Source organism: Taudactylus pleione, unplaced genomic scaffold (assembly GCF_031769625.1).
Source record: "Taudactylus pleione unplaced genomic scaffold, aTauple2 ptg000121l, whole genome shotgun sequence".
Taxonomy (NCBI): domain Eukaryota; kingdom Metazoa; phylum Chordata; class Amphibia; order Anura; family Myobatrachidae; genus Taudactylus; species Taudactylus pleione.
Genome location: NW_028284523.1, coordinates 4,224,945 through 4,241,077, shown reverse-complemented (window position 1 = coordinate 4,241,077; position 16,133 = coordinate 4,224,945). Strand labels below are relative to the sequence as shown.

Sequence of the window (16,133 nt, the reverse complement as noted above, 5' to 3'; positions counted from 1 at the left end):
ATCTCAGAATATTTCAGCTGCTACTGAAAGGAACATGACTTAATGAGCTTTAACTCTTTCACTGCCACTAATATCCTGTAACACAGCCTAACACAAGGTCACAAGAGCTCCCATAACAACGATGCAGTTAAACTTCCGCACACAGAAACAAATGGGGGAGTCTGTCTCTGATATCGCATTTCATTTTCTAGCAAATGATGTGAAACCCACTAGGGACAAGACGACTGTTCCTGGTTCCTGCCCATTAACTATTTACTGGGCCCGACTCTCCATTGCGTTTTAGTGTATGCTGAACCACTAGGCAAGTTCAGGCTAATGTGATCTTAGTGGGAATAAATTCTCTTTATGTCATGTAAAACAATTGTTACATTTGTTTTGTAAATGAATTACAATTGTCCCGTTTTACATAATTAAGAAATAATGCAAGAAATAAACTGTTCTTTGCTCAACATATTTTCCCATAAAATGTCTGTAGTGTTAACAAAACAAAACAAAACTTTCAGGACTCCCATTCCGGCAATTATACACCAGGTCTGGTGCTCTCAATTTACACAACAGAAATATGGGACATCTCCGTGGCAAGTTCTTTCTTCAATTTCTAAAGTCCAGTCCACAATAATGTTACAACCTCAAATGATCTCAAATCTTAAAGTTGAAGACTGTCTAAGCAAACCCCATGATTCTCGGTCAAACAATAGCCGAGTTTTTTTGAAAACAAGCAAGCCAAGGTGAAAAAGTTCTCCGGGCAAAATGTGTGACTGCTCTGGGAAGACTAGTACTCCCGGACACCCCAGTCACATCACTTCAAATGTAGTTGCTAGGTGTCTTATGTAAACTCTTACTGGACTACACGAACTTCCGATCAAGCAAAAACAAAAACGTACAATAGAAATCTCACAGCAGACGGGTATTGAGCCTTTGCTCCTTTAAACAGAGAACACTTAGAACAACTATAGAACACATCATACAATACACTACAATAAGACATAGAGTATATTGTACAAATGTCTAAATCCATTCCAATTTTATACATGGGCAGCAACTAAACAATTCCAAAATTCCGAAATCTGGGATACAATTTTTAAAAAAATATATTTTGCTGTATATAGCTCTGTACCTGTGTTACTAGTCTTAGGTTGTAGAATTGACATCATTTAAGTTTCTCTCTGATTCAGTACAAGCCGCTGCATAATAATAATGGAGTCGGGTAGTAACTTTACTGTATGTCTGTTATTGCAATTATATAAATATGACAGGGTTAGGTGCTTGGTGTGGATGCGCAGCTATACAATGATTGCGTGTGTGGGTTTTATTCTCAAATGTACTGACCTTTCTATAGAAATAATAATAGTACTGACTTCCCTATTGGCTATATACTGCTCAGAACACGGTGATATGAGATAGCACATCACATGTTCAATACAAAATCCAACCGTCTAAAATACCATAGAGGATTAGGGTGTTTGTGAGAGTCTGCAGTGCTACAGATTGTTGTGCTATGGTCGTTATACTAACCCTCTCTCAGTTCTGACAAGTGCGCTCAGCAGAAAGTATGTGGCCCGGCTAGCGTCTCCACTCTAAACAGCTGTATTTTTGCAGTTTTAAAGGGTTTGAATGGTACCTGCCCGTTTTCCAGGCATTTCAACTGTGGTTTCAATAGAAGCGAAAACAACATACAAATTGAACTGTGGAAGTACAAAACATAATTTGTTCTAATCAAGGAAAAGATAAATCCTTCCTCTCACTGAAAACTGTGCAAGTCAATAAAAAAAAGAATTAAACAATGCTGGAAAATGTGCTGTAGAAGATGAACTGTTATATTTCTTTCACTGAATGTAAAAATGTACACACAACAATCATTCCAAAGTTGTTCACTGAATGCTGCCATAATTTTGAGAAGGGCTATCCAGCATCCACATCACTGAAGCGGAAAATAAATAAAGTACTCTGACAGCAGTAATTTATGTAATTTTTCCTTTCTTGCGAGTTATTAAGTAAACAGACCTTTAGAAAAACTGATCTTTTTTGTTGTCCTCAGAATGTGTCATAATAGTGCCCACTAAGAGAAGGGTCATCATGGCCTCTCAATGGAAACTGAGATTGTAGAATTTATACCAACTCTGATACAACACAGTAATTTGCTCTTTTGGGTTGGGTATGAAATCATGATAGCCGGGAAGCCGTCTGACTAAATCCCGACTCTGCAAGCCCGAATCCTGACTGGGGCAGGTAAGTACCCTAACCCTCCCCATTTCCCCCCTAACCCTACCGGGGTGGTGCCTAAACCTAACCTCCCCCCAGGGGTTCCTAAACCTAACCCCCCCTCCCCGCAACCTAAACCTCCAGGGGTGGTGCCTAACCCTTAGTCCCCACGGGGGTCCCTAAACCTAACCCCCCCCCGCGGCTAAGAGCTAACACTCCCCGGCTTACCTTTGTTCGGGAAGCCGTCTGTCTAAATTCCGGCGTTGGGCTATAGACGGGTGTCAGGATTTCGAAGCCTGTCTTTAGTCCCGCATCGGTATTTAGGAGCCGGGATTTACTCAGACGGCTTCCTGGCCATCAGCATATTGACTGTATCCCCCTCTTTTACATTGAGATTTAAGATAAGAGTTTTACAATGTAGGCCTGCAGTCTTACTGTAAACTCTTTTTAGTACTAGAATTCAGTTTTCAACAATTTTTCATACTGATCACATCTTGTAATAGACATAAATAAAGCTAAGAAGGTTTTCACGTTTCCAACATTACATTTCATATGTGTAGATTACTGTTACCATTGTGTGTAGTGTTGGAAGTTCTCATTTGTATAATGTGTTTCTGAGAACTTCTAGAGGTAATCTAAGCACCACCAGAGCAATGGGTCACTAGGATTCCCGATTCATTTCAAGAGATTGTAGTTCTGAAAATGTGACATGACTATTCCTTTGCTAAAATATCAATAATGTGAAAGCAGTTTTCTGATTATGGATCAGTATTAACTGTCATCCAGGTATTTACTAACAGTTCCCCTACATGATGTGGTAACATTCCTTTAATAATGTTCCCTAACATTTAAGTGGTTTATTTGTAAAGTGCCAACATATTACACACTTTAGTTCAATAATCCATCGTGCAAATAAATGACATATGATGACATTAAGACCGACAGTAAAATGTGTCTACAAGCTAAAAGATCCTCCAAACAATGCTGTAATTTTCTAATGAAATAGATTTTTGCTAGAAGCCTAATATTGTATTTTGACCAATGACAAAGGTGGAGGTGTATTCCACCGCTCGCTGTCACGCAGACACACCTCGAGATGCAAACAGCGCGATAATCATCACAATTACTCTTCATTCCCAGAACAAACGATATCGTGTGTACACACTGTGCAATCTTCCAAATGATCGAACAATATATTTTGCAATGTTTGGCCATAAGATATAATACCGCCCGGTCGTCCGGTTGGGCGTACATACACACTACACAATTTGTACAAAATCACTAAAGACATCTTCTAATCTGCTGTGTATGTACAGCAGATCAGAATATGCAAGAAACAACACATGGAAGCGCGTAATGATGTGTACACATTAGACGATGTGGACGTGTTGTCGTTCCAATTCAACTCAAAACAACAAATCGCACAATTTATCATCAGTTGTGTACCCAGCCTTAAAGACAGAAGAGCACAATCATTGAAGACTATACTAAAATCCCAAACATCAGGCAGCACAGTGGTTATCATTGCTATCTCACAGTGCTGGCATCAATTTGAGGAGTGTGTATGTTCTCCTCATGTTCGCACGGTTTTCCTTCCGTACTCTAAAGACATACTGATAATTGGATTCTGACAAAATGGTCTCATAATTTGCGTATATGTTGCATAATATGATTAGTACTATACAAATAAATAAGTAATAGAAATAATCACACAATGCGTTTAGAGATCCTGAAAGGCAAAAACTTAAGGAGGACGAAACATTTAAAATCATTTGTTTTAAGTCACCAAGCAAGTAAAGTCCATTCTTACAAGTGAAATGATACTTGGGTAATTTGCTGCCACAATGATGTCTCTCCAAGTTGGTAACACTCTGCTGTATACAGTGATAGCAAAGGCAATTCTCAGACAAAGAATAATCGAATATAAGGCAGCATTTCTGTTAAGTAGAGGTAAAATAAAAAGTACAGAGCAGCTTATTATTTGACCCCAGTCAGTAATTTGAGATGTGAGACAACCTTTCACAGAAATATGGCATTGAGCAAAACCTGAATAAAGTCCAGAATAAAGAGAGCTATTCTGACATTAAAGGAAGTATACGATGCACAGTTTACCCTCTTATTCATCATATACACTCGTACATTAGTTCTATTTTCTGCCATATGCAAACCATGCACATGAGAGACGTGAGAGAAGGAAAAAGCAGCCGAGATTCACATCAAAATGAAGGTTCTGCGTTTGATTTACAGTATTACTAATGCAGAATCCCTATTATTATTTTTTGCACCAGCACTTCCCCTTATGAAACCACTAACATACTGAGGACCTGATTCAGCGGTGTACGCAAATCCTGTCCGGACTGCATCTCCGTAGGCAGTGGTACAGCGAAAATCTGCTAATGCCATGGTCGCTGAGATTTGTACAGAGATGCCCATCGGCGGCATCTCTGATCTGCACCTATGGTTGCTCAAAATGTCCATCGGAATTCAGCTGCCGAAGCCATTGGAACTGCGTACACAGATGCAGTCACAGACTGAGACACGTCCCTGAAACGGTCACAACACGCCACAAACGCTCACTGACTGTCACTCTGCATCCAAATCCTCACTGTGACAGCCGTCGATAATCAAACTGGGTGTATGAGCAGTTCGATACAGACTCATACGCAGTACAAAAAAAAATATCACAAATCTCTAAACATATGCATTCCATCTACCTCTGAATCAGGCCTTAAGTGTCATCTATCCATATTGGTGCAAACATGTATAAGCACGGTAAACAACAGCAACCAATCAGTTGTATTCTCCTTCCTGCAATCAAGTGAAAGCTAATCACTAATTGGTCGCTATGGGTTACTGCAAGCTAATGAAAGCTAAACACTAATTTGTCACTAAAAGTTACTGCTGGGTTTTGAAAGCTATTCACTGACTGGTTGACACGGATTGCTGCAAGCTAATGAAAGCTAATCACGGGGGGGTCATTATGGATTACTGTCAACTAAAATTTATTAAAGGTAATCACTGACTGGTCACTATTGGTTACTGAAATCTAAGGAAAGCTAATCACTGATTTGTCAATATGGTTTGCCGTAAGCCATTGATTGGTCACTATGGGTTACTGCACTTCATTCCATTTTGATCCCAAGACAAGGGGCTAAATGTAATAGCCTGCTAGCCGGCACCACAGCAGGAATACATACGAGTATGCCCATATTTTTAAAGCAGCAAGCATGTTAAAGGCTAAACCAAGCTGGTTAAGCTTTAACATGCTTGCTGTTTTAAAAATACGGTCATACTTGCATGTATTCCTGCTGTGGCGCCAGCTCGCAGGCTATTACATTTAGCCAAGCATCTGATAATACACCAACAGCATCTGTTTCTGACAGAACATGCTGAGGATTGTAGTTCAAATGGAGGAAAGATGGAGGACTTAATAAAACATCCCAGTAAAATATATGATCAAGACACAAAGGCCAAAAGGAAATACCTATGCAGATACATTGTAATCATACAGTCGTTCCTCTTCCCCTGCAGTGCCTACACTGAACGATATGTTGTTCAGTGTAGGCACCCTCCATCATCCCTGAACATGGTCAATCTGTCGTTATCGGCAGATTGACCAGCATGTTCAGGCGATGATTGATGTCAAAAACGACCAGCGGGAGCGCGTCGATGGTCGTTTTCGTCAGTTTCATGCCCAATTCATGCACGATTAATGAGCGATTAAACGATAACGATATCGTTTATCCTTCAATCGCTCATTTTAATCAGCAAGTGGATACGCGGCTTTAGACCTATTTCAGGATTACATACCTTCTAAAGTTAACTTGCATTAGTCTCTTGAGTAAAAGCCGCTCAATGTGCTGGTGACTCACAAAACAAAAACAATTTTGGGGCACTGTGCTAACTTGATCTTCCATTAAAAAGTCTCGGTCACACAAAAACAGGCTGGCCGATGCAACTTAATGTACACAGACACTGCTTACACAAAAGTTGCTACCACATTTAACCACATTGATACCCAACCTTGCCCAAGGTCACTGGAAGTAGACAGTTGTGCTGACACCAAATGCACTGCATTAAATAGCCATTGCAAATGTTTTATGTACATGGGAGTTCAATTCCCCCTATGGAAACAAAGTAAATGATTTTAAACGCTGCGTAGGTCCATTAAGGAGGTGATATCACAACAAGCGCTAAGAGAACCCTCTGCTAAAGTAAGCTTTGTAACATGTATTACCCAGAATAATACTGCAGTGTTAACCCAATGGTTTATAGATATAAATGTTACACTTGCCAATGTAATTGATTCTGTAGGGAAGAAATGTGCCGGCCAGCTGTTCTAACAGTGAGAAAACACTTCATATGATGATAGAATGAATGCAATATAAACTCTTCACTGGATGTTATATAAACAACAGGTGGGCTTATTGGAGTAAATGGGCTAGCCTCTAATGAAGTCCAGAATTTGACTCGCCTCTATAATAAATAAGTCATACAGATTGCAAATCTCTGGAAGCCAGAAAAGTTAGTGATGATTCTCAGCAGCACTTAGATAATGTAAGTCCCCTAGAGCCCCCCCTTGCTGGGGTCTGAGGTCATATTCCACTTATTATTTTTGCATGTATAAATACATAAATTCTTAGGAGCAGAAGGTTCATTATAATATCAACAATATAGAAGAATAGTAACTTTTACAATTTCTGTTCTTCCCTTATTATTATAATTATTTTCAAGGTGTTAGTATTATGTTTTTCAGCAACCTCTATTATACTTTAGCTGGATGCGCACTCTCCCTGTGCTAGTATCGCCATGTGGACCCTGAATGAAATATTCTTATTAAATTAGTACTGATATCCTCTGTCCAAGAGCTGAAACATCACATATCCCCAGTAGCAATTATGATCTTTTGAGTTATTTAGTAGAAGTAAAATTTTATGGGGAAAAATATAAATTTTATATATATATATATATATATATATATATTAGACAGCGCTTTACAGAAAGTTATTACTCACCTATTATTTTCACCTGGAAGGCAATTAACCTTAAAAGGGTTTGTGTTTAGGAGGGAAACTGGAGGTCTCGGGTTGAAATCAAACCCATGACCCCATTGTGTTTTACTGACATGATGAACTGTATTATTTCTTATATGTTTATCTGGAGGAGATGACACTGAATATATGTTTGGCCAGCGTGGGGTTCAATTAGAGGGAAGGATAATTGTAAAAATAATAGAATTAAAAGACTTGGTAAATGAGTCAAAAACCACAAAAGTACAATATGGGTTTTTGTCACAAAGTAAAATGTAGAAATATAAAATTTTATACAGAAATGACATCCTTATTTGGTTAGCAGGTCAGGCCATAGTCAGAGGAAGATTTTCTTTGTCCTGACTGTTCTCTAATACAATGTATATCAATGCTGAGCATGAACAGAACAGTAATACAGAAGCAGCCCCTGGAACCTGTCTGTGCAGCACAAACATCAAGGTGACTTAGGGCAGCAAAAATGTCTGGTGCTGTGCAGTTTTTCACATGAAATTCAATCATAAACGTAATAAGCAAAGCTGGCAATTTACCATTGCAACACATAAAATTTTGCTCTGTGATTGCTAGGAAATCAAGACAGTTATCCCCAAGAGGGGTCATTTGACTTTTCACTGGTTGATATGGTGTTCTGATTTAAGTAGTGCAATTATGCAATTAACTCAAAATTTACACACACATATATATTCATATGCACACATGTATATATATATATATATGCACACACAGTATATATGCGTGTATACATATTATTTATAATAATCCAAGGGATCCAGCACTCCACTCATATATACGATAACTTTGCAGGGTGCCCTCACAAAAAGATAAATACAACACAAGGTGCGGCACAACCTTGTGTTTTATATATATATATATATATATATATATATATACACACACACACACACTATGCACCCCATGACAGACATTTGTACATCTTAATTACCCTGGTTAGAAATGCAATAATAAAAATTTAGCCATTCTTATGACCAAATTGACTCAGGATGTAAATAAACTTCATCCTCCCAGCAGCCTATAAAATGTTATGATCTTTTTTGCATTAGTCTATTCCGTAGATTTATAATTCATCTGTGTGCCTTTAAGAATACTGCCCATTGGCCTACATGCTTACATTACTTAAGAATACTGCCATAGAATGACTAGATTTAAGTGCTAGGTAGCTGCAAGCTAAAATCTCCACAAACAATCCCCAAACAAGACAACATTGCTGAGGTTAAATCCTCCCCCCTTCTTCTTTAAAATTCCTAATTAATTACAACCATGGGTTTAAAGCCACATTACTCTCTCTGCTGCTAAAAAGATGTACATATCATATCATTAACCCTAAAGCCAATTACACAAGAAAGATATGATTTGTAGACAGACAAGAAAGTATTTGTAGTTATATCTAAAACTTTTGCTGAGTAGAAAAAAAAATTAACTGTTTGGATTCCTATTCACACTAACACATTGGCAAAACTGTTTACTCGCACTAGTTACCTCATGAAGACCATATTACAATTAAAAGGCATTATTGTAAATTAACTCAGTCACACAGAGTGTGTAACTTTTTTTTATTTTATTCTTTTAAGCAAACTGCAGTGGTGTCAAGCGTTTTTCTACTGTTGAACATTGAAAGAAGTTGGCTTTTTTTCGACAAATGTATTTATTTTATTTTTTTTTAATTAAAATGCACCTGGTGACCAGACCCTTAGTTTGCAACTAGATTGCAATAATATACTGTTGAGCATCTTACCTTTATGGGATTTTTTTTATATTTTTAGGCAGTGAAGGGAACAAAATTTACTTTACAGTATATACTGAAAAGAAACTGAATTGAAAGCTATCCTTATCTGATCAGTTTTCTTTGTTACAGGGGGACAATCTCTAAGACATGGATGCTTTTTGGAGTGTCATCACCTTTGGGATACTGTGTAAGGGGACTGTCACCGCTGCGTCACTGTGGTTATTTTTCAGCTAATTGGATGGCTTATCGGCACCTGATGAAATTGGGGTGTTGGTTAAACACCATTAGACAAGTTAAGATCTATAAATAAAGCAAACAACGTATTGTTTCTGTGAATTTCATGACTACTGATTGTCTCCTGGTATCATCTAAATGTAGCAAGTAAACTTTGGAAGAGCTGTGTTTGTTATAAGGATTCCTCTCTGTCAACAGCAAGCTATTTGCTAAATCCACAGGACTTCTCTGCATTGGTTCAAGCATCAAGCCGTTTGTTTTAATAAATCCAGCATTTTCCCCTTCTAACAAAGAAGTTATTCTAGCAACATCTAGCACTTAAATATTATGATAACCCAATCACAATGATAAGACGAAGAGTGTTTATCCCTCTTTACCACTTATCGTCTGCAATTTCTGTACATCAAAACTAGTTTACCTTGTTCGACATTAGAAAGCAATTCAGAAGCGGTTTCTTTAAGGTTATGAGACCATTTTCTACACCTCTCTACAAACAGATTGCTATTCTTTCAAAGAGAAATGTTAGGTGAAAATGGCAGCTGACAATGACTAAAATCAGAATCAAATAGTCATACAATATTTATCATTTAATGCACCTGAAAACGTTGCTTGAATCTCTAATAAATTGTCTACAGCAACAGAAAGTTTATACATGTATCCACTGATCGAATAAGATCAATATGAAAGGTAATGTGCCAATGTTTCCATAATACTTCCCATTATTATGTAATTCTGATTAATATTGGTATTAATATTTTAAAATACATTACAAATGTATTTTACAAGATAAGATAAATTAAATGTTGAAGCAAACTATATTAACAATTTCAATACAACTGTATTTATATATAAATATACATTTTGCATACAAAGAAAGAAAACAATATCTATTGCAGTAAAAGTATTTCATAATTATAATAAACACTTTAAAAAAGTATTTAAAAATGTATAATGATAGTGGTTAAGTTAATTTTGGATCTAAAATAGTAATGTACTGTTACTGAATATTTTTCACTTTCATTGCAAAGTTCCCAGCTTAGCAAATTTCAAGTCAAGAGTTTCTGTATAAAATACAAGGATATATGAATTAACTAACAATATTTTAATGGTTAAACTATTAGAAAAAAAGTAAATATAGCCCTAATTGCACACTGTTATAAAATATTTCAAGCAATTTGTATATCTAATAATATAAACCATTTTTTCCTGTGAACAATGAAAAACAACAATTAAAAAAATAAAAACTATTTTAATAAATGCAATGTTAAAAATAATTTCTGTATAGTTACATTTGCTCATATGGTAATGTGTTTTATTCTGTAATCTACAAGCAGCAATCCTGCATTTTAACAACCAAATTTAGTCTGAGAGGATATTGTAAAATTAATGGAATTAGTATGAAATAAAGCCACATTTAAAAGTCGAATACTAATAAATTCCTTATAATATTCTGCCGATGAGTTAAAACCTCCTGTACGATTCTACTGCCTATTGAGGACTAGTAAATCATTTTAAGAAAAGTCCTCAGTGAGCAGCTGGCAACCCATTTTTCATTTTATTGCCTTCATTGACTTAAACATAACTTAAAAATGATTAAAAAGCTCTGTTACAGATTAAAATGTAACTAGCAGCTTTATCCAATACTGCCTGACATGCATAAATGATTATTGAATTGTATATATTAATTGGCCTTTAATGGAATGATTACTACACTTATTGTAAAGTGGATCTGTGCATTAGTCTACAAACCATGTATATTTTGCTTTGGGTTATTTTTATGTAGCAGGATATTATATATAGAAATATTACAAAGAATAAGGTCATAGTTTTGACAAAATTCACTTTGCGTGCTGAAAATGCATGACATTTAATGAAGCTGAAATTTACACAGTACAGCAGTTGAATGGTCATTTATTTTGCAATGATTATTAATTTACTGTACTTCATCTTACATTAGTCAGCCTTTATTTGAGGAAATAATATAGTCTGTCCTTGCGTAGAATTTCTATACCGCACCACTATTTGTTCAATTATTGTTTATTTTATATATATAAAACAGAATAACCAAAAATCATTGAATTTTTCCTTTTATAATTACACAGTGGCCATAATACTGTCAAATTCTGTATGACAGCAGTATCTGTATTAAGTCTGTTTTTATATATTGGGCAATTTCTCTCTTTATTCAGATGATGTAATCAAGGTATTGAAAATAAACTGTAAAATTAGCTAAGAAATAAAAATAAATGTGAAAGCACTCCAAAATACTACCAAAATACAAACTCAATGAACCTGATTGATGCAGTATTATCATAGATGCAAAACACTCATTGTTCCACACACACACACACATATATATATCTATATATCTATATATATGTATATATCTATATATATATATATAATGTGTGTGTGTGTGTGTGTGTGTGTAAATTGAATAACGACATATATGATGAGTGTGTATATGTATACACATGTATATTGGAATTGGAACCCAGACCAGGGGTAGTAAGGAGACACAGAGGTTCAGCGAGTAGTACAGAGAGCGATCACCACAAACTTACCACTGTCTAGAAGAAGACTCTCAGTTTCTCCAGCCAAAGTACAGTGTGCTTGGTGTGCAGTTGGTCATGTGAGTGAAGTAGTCAGTGTGAAAATAGATGGCTCAGAATTCAGGCTCAGGCTGTGTAGACTCCCTGGATCCACACAATTAAGCAGGGAAGGAGATCAGCTTTGGTAATTTTGCTCTCCCCAGTGTGGGTTCAAGGCAAGCACTTAGTTCTGAAGTTTACTGGATGTCATCAGTGGGGAGCTGCACATTCAAACACAAGTGAGAAGTTCGGCTGATCCTCCTGTCCAGGTGCTTTTGTGCTGACTGCCCTCTACAACTTCAGGAGGAGGGAGGGTATGGACAGACTGCTTTGGAGAGAGGGGAGGGTGTGTGGGAGAGGAGAGAGACATAAGGAAGGGGGTGGCTTGAGTAAGCTTTCAATCCTAAACAGACAGGTCTCCAAATGCTTGGTAGGACAGGACGATGCTGCAGTGGGATAGCCTCAACTGTGCTACATTGTCATGTCCTAGCTGCTATACCTAACAATCCCAATTTAACCATTTAATCAACAAAGGCAGTGAGCCAAAAACAGTGCAGGAATTAAGTTTCACCCTGACTTTTCCTGGCTAAATTACCCCAAAACTTCATACTGGCATAGAGTATTTGCCAGCTGTGCCCTAGAGGCTTTTCATTTTTAGGTTTTGCGTTAAGAAAGGTTTATTAAAGTCTTTCTGGTAGTAAATAAGTTAAAAATTATTACTCTGAGTTTGAAAATCAAGTTACCACAGAAAGTAAATGGGATTACAGTCCTGTTTTTTTATTTTTTTTTTACGTTTTGAATTTAGTCCACGTTTTGCATAGAACAAATGTATGAGTGGGACACCCCCATAAGAGCATAGCTATTTAGTTGATGTGCCATGGCATGACATAAACACAACATATCGTCTAATATCTATCAGTGTGTCGATATGGCTAATGGCTATTATTTCTCAGCCTCTTTCAAAAATAAAAGAATTAGACAATATTTTAACTAACCTAATAATTCTGCAACTCTCTGTGTTTATTAATACTATGCTGTGTGGAATATTATTTCTGTGCCCAGAGACAATGAAACTGATGAAACTGTACACTATGGGGAACTAAATAATATTACCTGTGCCCACAGGTTAACTTGTCAACGTCCATTGCTTGAAGCAGGTCCTTGTACTTTTATATCACCTCGCTCATTGCCTGTTAGATGGTACACTCTCGCAAATAGTGATCTTCTTTCATGTGTCTCCTGTATAGAGGTTGATGGTTAGTACGTGCTGGATTAAGTTGGCACTTTAAAAGTAAAAGAGAACAAGAGGGTAAGTTTAAAAAAATAACATCTTTTTAAAGACTTTAGGGGGAATTCAAGTGATACGTTTTCACTGGTGTTAACTTATTGCACACATCGTCCAATAATCTCACTTATTGCCTATTAATTTATTGTGCAATCCAATTAGAGATCTGACTGTACCCCCCAAAAAGACAAACTAATATTGGATAACAGTATAGAGGTCTATTAGTGGCCAGAATAAAAGTATTTTGAATTCTTAAATTGTGTCAAATGGCTGTTATAAGCATGTTTCTTAAAACAGTGATAAAATTATAGAAAGCAAGAGTTTTTCTGGATAATAATGCTCTACTTAACTTAGGGGTGCATAAAAATGCCTGTAAGTATATATGTGTCATTTTAAGCCACTTTTTTTAGTTAAAAAAACTTCCAAATATACCTCTAACACCCACCTGCAATCTTACAGCAAACCCCATATACCTGTACCACATCAATTAACCCATGCTCCTCCACTTTGCACATTTTCACCCCAAAAATTACATAATTATTGGCCAAATTAAGATGATTAAAAAAATGTAAGTGGCATATTAATCATTAAGGAAGGATTCCCAGAGGCTCTGAACCATGTCCCGACACTTTTACCTTAAAATCGGTATTCTCACAAAATTTTCACTTGCTCAGGAGGTGGTGACAAAAAAATTGTGTTAATTCCTATGGAGAAATATCCTGTGTTAACTTCACCTATAATTGAATTGGGTGTAAACCAAAAGGGGGAAGGACCGGAGCGTCCTGGGATTGAAAAAAGCTTTGCTGTTGGTGTTCGGTCCTCCAAGTAACACATACACGCCATTGTCTCCCTGTGGAGCCCTGAAGAAGAAATATAAGTATACATACTACATCGACTACAAAGCCACAGTAACTTTCCGAAAAGCACATGGACCAAACACCACCGTCAGCACTCAGCAGTATAGTTGCAGTGACACAGCAAAGGGTGTGCCCAGCTTATAAGTAAGTGTGTGGTACTCCTGAAAACAAATGTGCGTTTTTTGGACAGAAAATAGGTGTGATTTGGAAAAGTATTTTTGTGTGAATTGGGCACATATTTTAGACAAATCGGGTACCAGGCTTGTTTTGGCCTAATTTTGCCTGGATAAACGGTGGAAAGGGTTCTGAATCAAAATGTGGACTATCTCTGTAATTGAGTACTGCCTGCCCTCTTAATTATACACTGACTGCCAGCACATTTATGGCTCCAGATCAGGTTAGACATGTGACTACATAGAATGCAGGTATATGTGGGTGCAATATAAAGGATAATCGGGACACTGGTTCCTATTTTTTTGTCACACTATGTCCATGCTACGTACCAGCATGTAAAGCTCGGAACCAGGCATGCATTAGTTTTCTGGGGGACAGACTACTGTTGAATTCTTTGGGGAAGAAAATAGGGGTGAGGGTCATTTATATCTGACATTTTAACAATGATACACTACTGTAGAGCAGCCGATTTGGTAAGCTATACACTCTAGAATCTGTATATAATGCTGGCAGTCAGGATGCCTCCTGTCAAAGTACCGACAGCGGCATTCCGATGGTTATATCCTGACAGGGGTTGGGTAAGTATACTTACCCTTCTCCCCCTAACCCTCCCTTCTTATAGCCTAACCCTAACCCTCCCCGTTAGTGCCTAAACCTAATCCTCCCCCCTTAGTGCTTAACCCTAACCCCCCACCCAGTGGTGCCTAACCCTCCCCCCAGGGGTGCCTAAACCTAACAACCCCCCCCATGGCTAACAACTAATGGCGTTCTGCTAACTACATCACTACACATTTACCAATTGACCACTCAATTTCTCTGACCAGACATCATAACTGGGTGGGCATTTAGATTTGCCCGTACAGGTGCAATCTCAGTGTCGGCAGGTACTGTGGCTAGTGTATCGGCGGGCGGGTGTGTCACCCATACACACAGCCAGACATACCGATATATCTGGATGATATATTGGCATTGACTGCCGGGCCGAACTGATATGTCTGTGAACTACATATTTATTATTATTATTATTATTATTATTATTATTACCAGTTATTTATATAGCGCACACATATTTTTCCGCAGCGCTTTACAGAGAATATTTGGCCATTCGGACTTACTGTGTCAGGTGTACACACCCGCAGATGCACAATGCAATATAGCCTTGTCCGAACGAATGGTATATCGACATGTGTGTACCCAGATTCATACCTTTTGTAGGATTTTCAAAATGTAATTACAAAATAATACATAAATGATACAAATATGTATAGCAAATAAAAGGTATCCCTCCTATTACCTTAGCTTGTGCTCTTGACTCTAAAGGATTAAGGGGGAGCTGTATCAATCCTTTTAGTGTGAACAAGTGGAGATGTTGCACAAGCAACCAATCTACCTATCTTTTGATAGAATGTACTTAAATAAATGCTAGCTACTAGCTGATTGGTTGCTATTGGAAACACTCTTTAGTATGCTTAAAACATCTCCCCCCTGAATACCTTGATAGCTCTGCTATAGAGCCATTGACCGCACATAATAATTGGCTAGATTTACCTGCAGTGTTACTCCTTGAGAAGAGACTTAAATATAATGGGGTACATTTATGAAAAAGTGTCCCATACATTTAATTGTTTAACTCACTGATTTCTCCAGTTTAAGCAGAGCACCAGTTTTCCTGCACTTCTCAATATGTTCTTAATATAAATATTTTAGCCTAATGTATTGTACCTTTGAACCACATATTGTAGAAGTCGTAGGACCAGTTGTTCATGTGTCTTCGCTTTGATTTATGGATTATTTCTGATGAGTGACATAAAGTTGTAATGATGTTAGAGTGGCATAACAAGTACAATACTTCTCTTGTGGTTATTACTAGTACATACTTTTGTATACACAGTATTCTGTGCCGCTGGACAACTCAGCAGGGCGCAAGCATAGAGGGATCACCCGGCACAATAAAGTTTTTTTGCCCCCTATCTACGTATTGACATCACACGCACTATT

At 37.3% G+C, this 16,133-nt stretch overlaps 1 protein-coding gene across 2 annotated transcripts in view; it reads right to left on the bottom strand.

Moving 5' to 3' along the window:
• Positions 1-12,136, bottom strand: part of EYA2 (EYA transcriptional coactivator and phosphatase 2) — a 190,811-nt gene extending 178,675 nt beyond the window's left edge. For both annotated transcript variants that reach the window (XM_088472145.1, XM_088472146.1), the window contains exon 1: positions 11,793-12,136. The gene's annotated coding sequence lies outside the window, so the exon portion shown is untranslated. The remainder of the gene's footprint in view (positions 1-11,792) is intronic.
• Positions 12,137-16,133: the final 3,997 nt, after the last annotated feature.